The sequence below is a fragment of the Cryptotermes secundus genome, unplaced genomic scaffold, assembly GCF_002891405.2.
Source record: "Cryptotermes secundus unplaced genomic scaffold, Csec_1.0 scaffold546, whole genome shotgun sequence".
In the NCBI taxonomy this organism is placed as follows: domain Eukaryota; kingdom Metazoa; phylum Arthropoda; class Insecta; order Blattodea; family Kalotermitidae; genus Cryptotermes; species Cryptotermes secundus.
In genome coordinates, this window is record NW_019734970.1 from 941,962 (window position 1) to 948,864 (window position 6,903).

The following is a 6,903-nucleotide window of genomic DNA, read 5'->3' on the forward strand; positions in this document are numbered from 1 at the left end:
CGTTCATCCGTCGGTTAACACCACATACACGGTGCCAAATCCCAGAAGACTGCTTTCTTCAAAGTCCATTAAAGTCAACCAGCCCTGAAGATGGATGTGATATGTTCCTCTAAAACGTTAGTTTACTTTCAATGGACTACACAGCATTAGATCCCAGAAGAGAACTCTTGAAATCAGATGTTCATCAAGCTGCTATATACATCTGTTCATCAGATAAGTAATAAATGTTTTGTGGCACAGACAAAAGATTACGACCCTTTCTCATAAATAATGATATGATTACAGATTTTTCCAGTAACACAGTTTATGTAATATTACACAAAAAACTGGAAAGAACACATGAAAATTGTTTGTGACATGACCGCTCAAAATAAATGTCAGTCCAGAGGAAGATGATGATAAGAAAGGTTTCAAAGAAATGGAGAGATTCTGTTTTATAATACTGTAACAGACCAACTGGAAAACCTGGTTAGTTTTCTATATGTTCCATTTGGAGACATATAGTGTGATGGATGTACTGTAGGAGTGTTATGAATATGGAATGACTTCTATTGCTATGCAGCCTTTAAGGTATTTGAAGTTCATGTGACCATGAATTGCCAATCTGTAAATATCAGATAAAATTTGAGTAACCTACAGCGAGGTATGTGGTATCGGAAAGTTCCTGGACTATTACTGTTGTAACTGCCTTGGTCAAAGAAGATGAGAGGGGGGGCCAAGGTCACACTTCTGCAAGCCTATTGCATCAGTCTGCCATGTGACACCATGCCATGAACATGCATTGTTTTTATATGAGTGCTGTTTTGACTTTGTGTTTCATTTTGTCTGTGATGGATGGCAAAATCAAGCAACATGTCTGCGTCAAGTTTTGCATAAACCTGTGTAAATCCACTACTGAAAGCCTTGAAATGCTTCATGTGGCTTTTGGAGAACATTCTTTAAGCCAGACAGGGGTTTTTGAAGGGCATTCACATTTCAAGGCTGGTCAAGTGTCAGTTGAAGATGACAAACGTTCAGGGCGACCAAGCACCAGCAAAATGACAGAAAATGTTAGGTTGAGAACTCATCAACGAAGACTGTCGCTGAACAATCCATGAGCTCACATACACCACTTGGATCAGTTATGGAGTTTGCCAGATCTCAACAGAAAATTTAAACATGTATCACACTGCTCCAACATGAAAATGCGCCTGCCCACACATCCCTGAAAATCACAGATTTTGTGATTAACAACAACATGGCTATCGTTCCCTATCGTCCCTACTCACCATACTTAGCCCCCTGTGATTTCACTTAGTTTCCCAAATTGAAAATGACCTAAAAGGACAAGGTCCTGAAACAGTGTCTTCCAACGGGAATTTCAAGCAAGCAGTACTCGACAGCATTACAGAATGACTTCCACAGTGCTTTTGAAGCTAGGAAAAAATGATGGGATTGCTATATACATTCGCAAGGAAACTATTCTGAAGGAGATGGCAGCCAAAATTGAGTAAGTTAAGCCAGCATTCCTTTTTTGACCTAGTCCAGGAACTTCATACTTGGAGGATCAAGCTCAGAGTGTATGGAGATAGTGAAGCTATGGCACCATCCACTGACAGACCTATACGCTGACGACTAGATAAAACTGGTCAAGATTTTAAATTTTCACAGTATCAAGTATCAGGTTATGATCTTGGATGTGATGGCATGTATGGTACATGGATACCCACATTTTGGAGGAACCTGCTACCTCCATCTTCAGGATAGAATGAAAATGGGAGTAGCAGATTCCTCAGAAATCATACCCATCATCTACTAAACCACACAATATCACATCCCAGAAGACATAATCTTGATGACTGGTCTAGTGTGCAGTTCAGTTCATAGCTGGTCATTTAACATATCTCATTATCTGGGAGAAATGAAAAAGCGATGCCTTCTACTCAGGATATCTTGTCATCTCAGACATTAAAACTTCCTGCACATGTTAGCTCAAGCAGTGATGCTTCTAAATTGTATTCAGGAAGTACCCAGTTTGAGTCCCAGCTGGACACTGGCTGCCTGTTGAGATTCTTTGTGGTTTCCTCAGTCCCTCTAGACAAATCATAAAATAAGCTATGCAACTGATATAGCATCTTCAAATAGCCTTCAGTCTGATCATCCAGAATGCAATATAGACATATGTCATAAGTAAAATTGGAGCTACTTTCACAAATGAGTGACCTGCTATAAATTTCATGGGAGAATTCGTGACTAGAGACCACTCACATTATGTCTGTGAGGTTACAGTCTACTGGGTGCAAATTCTGTATTTACATGTAACTGAAATGCATTCTCAAGCTCTATAGCTCATTAGGCAATAATATCAAGATAAGAAAATGGTTATGTAACAAGTTCTTGTTTATTCAAGCTCTACAGCTCATTAGGCAATAATATCAAGACAAGAAAATGGTTATGTAACAAGTTCTTGCTTATTTGTACACTGAATTTGGCCAGTCAGTTTTCTAGTTATCACTTTCATATCAACTTGAGATACCAACGGCAGTAGAACTTTATTGGGGTGCAAGAAGAGGGATGATCGTAATAGATTTCATTTAATTTTGATGATAATATATGACTTTGTGAGGTGGATGTTTTTAAACTTGAAAAGTTCTCTCATACCACTGAGTGGACTGTATGGGCAGAATATATGCAGACGAACAACACAAGCACCAATTGTGAGTAAAACTGTTTGAAAATTATGTTTGTATTAACACATGTTTAGGCACATGGATCAGCATATTTCATGCACTTGATGGTGATGAATTTCATTCCAACTTTATTTGAACTACCTCGGAAGTTGAACCTTACAATTTTCCCGAAATACTGCACTGCATGAAACAGAAATGGCCATACCTTATGACATGTATCTAGTAACTGACTTTTTGATATCTTGATGTAGTTTGACATCCTGGTCTAACTTCTCCATTAATTGTTCTAGTGTCTTGGCTGTGATGATGCATACAGATGATGTTCTTATGGGCAGGGCTTTTTCCTGGTTTAGGTTTGTAAAAACAACACATAAATCACTTTCATTCTATAAACAAAAGAACAATGATTATGGACTTAATACAAGTTTTAATATCATTGTATGGTGATGGATCATGAACGAAAGCCATACTGCACACTCTGGATGAGTAAATGTAAGAACATCCCTGTGCCTAATTAAGCAAACCATAAAGATGTGTGGGAACTGGAAGTATAGATTCTAAAGAGTTCTGACGGTGGTGGATGACACATGGAATTTCTGGGTTTTTTGGACTTTTTCCATCATCCTGAATTCTAGGTAATAGAAGACACAACGTTTCGGAAACTGGATCTGTTTCCGTCTTAGGGTGAGGAAGGAAGACACCTATTCAGTTGGGCCCCTTAGGAGTTAATCTCAATCACTGGACAACCCCTGTCAGATTTACGCAGCTATTTAATAACCTGAGGACAGAAACAGATCCAGTTTCTGAAACTCCATTTCTTCTATTACCTAGAATTCCAGATGATGGAAAAAGTCCAAAAACCCAGTAACTGGAAGTATAGTTCAACACATACTAGACATATTCATCAACACTGATGTGCCTTAAGACCCACACACATAACGCATACTTAACTTCAGCATTAGAGAGAGGTGAGTGGTCAGCTGCATACCCCACTCACTTTAGCCCTCAAAGAAGGAACCATTTGTACCCTTTGGATATGAAACTAGGGGGCCTGACAGTGAATTTGGACATTGTGGAGAACAGAAAAATCTCTTGCACTGCTGGGAGTTGAAACCCAATTCTTCAATCCACCCCCATAGTGATGGGGTTTAATTCTTGGTAAGTGCATTTACATTTTTCTTTACTCCACTTTCCATTAACCTGGTTTTCACCAAATCTCATAACCAACAGATACCCACAGTATCTTTACTAGTATTGTAGTTTGCCAGAGCATGATGTTCACTGATTATTGTATGTATACTGACAGACTTTGAGAATACACAGAGATTTACCTCCATGTTCCCTATACCCCACCCTGGCATGGTACTTGTAACATGTAATTTCCCACCATCTGGTATACCATGCTACTAAGGAAAGGGAATTTTTAAAGTAGATAAATTAATCTATTATTTTAGTGTTAGTCTGTAATCATTTTAGACTAAACAGGTTTCTTGTTCTTTACATACAGTATTTGAAATAAACACATAACATGGAAGCTATATAATTCTGTATGTTTTATCTCCACAACTACAGAACAGATATTTAAGTTTGTTATTGAGGTTTATGATACACACTGCCCAGCAAATCAAATCAAACTTCAGCAGAATTTTCAAAAGTGGCTGATGTACAACAAATCTATCAAACAACATATAAATATCTTCAAGATCTGTTCAAATCACTTTCTGATATGGCATGCATTTAACAAAACAAAATGGAAAATAATTCTTGCCTGTAGCAGTGTAACCTGCATACTGTTGCTTAGATTTGCCAGCAGTAGATTTTATAACTGCCCACAATGTAATGTCAGTAATTCTGATGAGCTGTATCAACAGGAACTGGATTCATCTGGTTCAGGAGGGGACTGATAACGGCCTCTTGTAAACACAGAAATGAACCTTCAGGTGCCATAAAATATAGAGCATATCTTGACTAGGTGAGTGTTATCTTCTCATAAAGAAGTCTTACTCCATGGAGTTTTTCTCTCAACAAACAGATTTATATCTTTAGGGAATGAACATCAAGCCCAACAAGGCATGCAAAATGGCAAAGATCATGAGAGGAAAATATATGTACTCCGAATCAGAATACACCTTTCCTCTCTTGCTGTTGTTGTAATATTTCTTACTATAAACTACAATTGCATGTATTGCTGAATTATTATAGAACTCCAGTTTATCAGGCTCTTATCACTGTCACTGAAAGCTTGCCAAGTGCTGAACTTGTTGAGATGCGAGTTCAAAAGGGTCACACCATAACCTTCTGTTGGATAAACAAGTGTGGAGATAATGAAAGAAAGAAGCGATACAGTAATCTGAGAGATATAATAATAATAATGATATAACAGGTCATTGTATTGCTGCCCTTGATTGTTATTATAAACAAATCAAAAGGAACCCACATTAGGTCACACTTATTTCCAAAGAAATTTCAGTTACTGAGTTTCAAATAGAGGGATAAGGTAAAGGTAAACTTTTTCCTGTGCTTAATCAATTAAGCCACGATGAAGACACATGGGGGAATGGAGATCATCTAAAGGAAAATGTGATGTAATTAACTATTCTTTTTTTTTCACTTGAACTGAATTACTTCTAACAATATGACAAGACACACACACGCAGAGGGTCCAAAAAAATGTATACGCACCATTGCACTGCCATTTACTTTGACTGTCCTGCCATTTGACAAGGTGGCTCTGGCATTCATGTGACTAGTACCACTTCTGAGAGAATATCACACTACACACCATAAATTACATTTCAGTTCAGCTTTGTGGATGTGTCCATAGATAACCTCTACTGAAATATGTATTCATTTATTTTAGGCCCCTCTGTATATGAGCCTTGGGTTCTTCTCTAAGAGCAGAGATTGAAAGTGTCTGAGATCACAGTGCTTAACAGAACATTTGGATGTACAGAAGTTGATACAAAAGACAGACAAGAAAAATTACACAATAAGATTTCATAGGTTATTTAGTAACAATTTTTCAGAAGATATTATTAATGAATGGTGTGTGAGTAGTGCTTCTAGGGGAGGTGATCATGAGCTACTTTAAGATACTATCCTAGCATTTACTTACAGGGACAGGGAAAACCACAGAAATTATCATTCACAATAAGCAGTTACCTGGCCAGATTCAAAGCACATACCTCCTGAATAATAGTCTAGAAATTTACCTCTACACCAACCTGCCTGATAGCAAATAATAAGCAATTTTATGATTTGTACTCTCCAACTAACACTGTTAGGCTGTCAGATAAGAAGCTTGACTGGGCATTTAGTGTAAGTACCCAAGACAGAAGGATAATATTAAAATTGAGAAATATAAGATATGAACGGTATTGAAGTAGCTCAGGAAACGACCCAATAATGACCTTTTGTGATGAAGGTAGTGAAATTTCAAGTCCCATAATGACAGGGAATTTCATTATCAGACCTTGTGCTATGTAGTTAATTCAACGCATAAACAAAATATCATTCATTGTACATGTTTCCAGCTGACACATACATAAGTTAATGAAGATGGGTGTGCTGCGTGTGGGCGTGCTGGGAGCAGGAGTTGTGGGAGTTTTAACAGCCAATGAACTGCAGGCAGAGTTCCCGACAGCAAGCATCACCATTATTGCTGATAAGTTCAACAAAGACACAACAAGTGAAGTTGCTGCTGGAATTTTCCGACCAAGCCCAAGTTTTGCTGGACCCACACCAGAAATTACAAGGTTATCAATAAGCACTAGTGTTCAAATTATGGCAACTCATGACCAAATGTCAATTGTTACTATCCCTTCTACTTTCCAAAAACACTAAAAATTAAAGAAACAATCATAATAACACTTTTACTGATTTTTGAAATTATTAAACTTGGTATCTTTATGTTGAGGTGAAAACATAAATGACAAGTGTCTAAAAAAAGTGCTAACAAAAATGTTTCGACCTAAGCGGTGTTTCTTTTTTCAGCCAGTACACATACTAGCAAATAACGGATACATACTAGTAAACTCATCTGAGGTCCATGCATGTGCCGGTTCCTTGTATGAGGCTAAATCCAAGCCTGATAGTACCACTAAACATTCTTCAAAGAAAATTCCGTGGACCTAAGAGAGATGAAATAAATATGAAATATGAGGATACTACACAACAAGGAACATCGCGTTTTCTACAGCTCAGCTAGAACTATTAAGATAATTAAATTAAGAGT

At 37.5% G+C, this 6,903-nt stretch overlaps 1 long non-coding RNA gene across 1 annotated transcript; it reads left to right on the forward strand.

The window, feature by feature from the left end:
* Positions 1-989: 989 nt before the first annotated feature.
* Positions 990-6,897, forward strand: LOC111869091. Its single transcript, XR_002843609.2, has 3 exons — positions 990-2,696; positions 4,541-4,641; positions 6,203-6,897. It is a non-coding gene; the product is annotated as an uncharacterized LOC111869091 (long non-coding RNA).
* Positions 6,898-6,903: the final 6 nt, after the last annotated feature.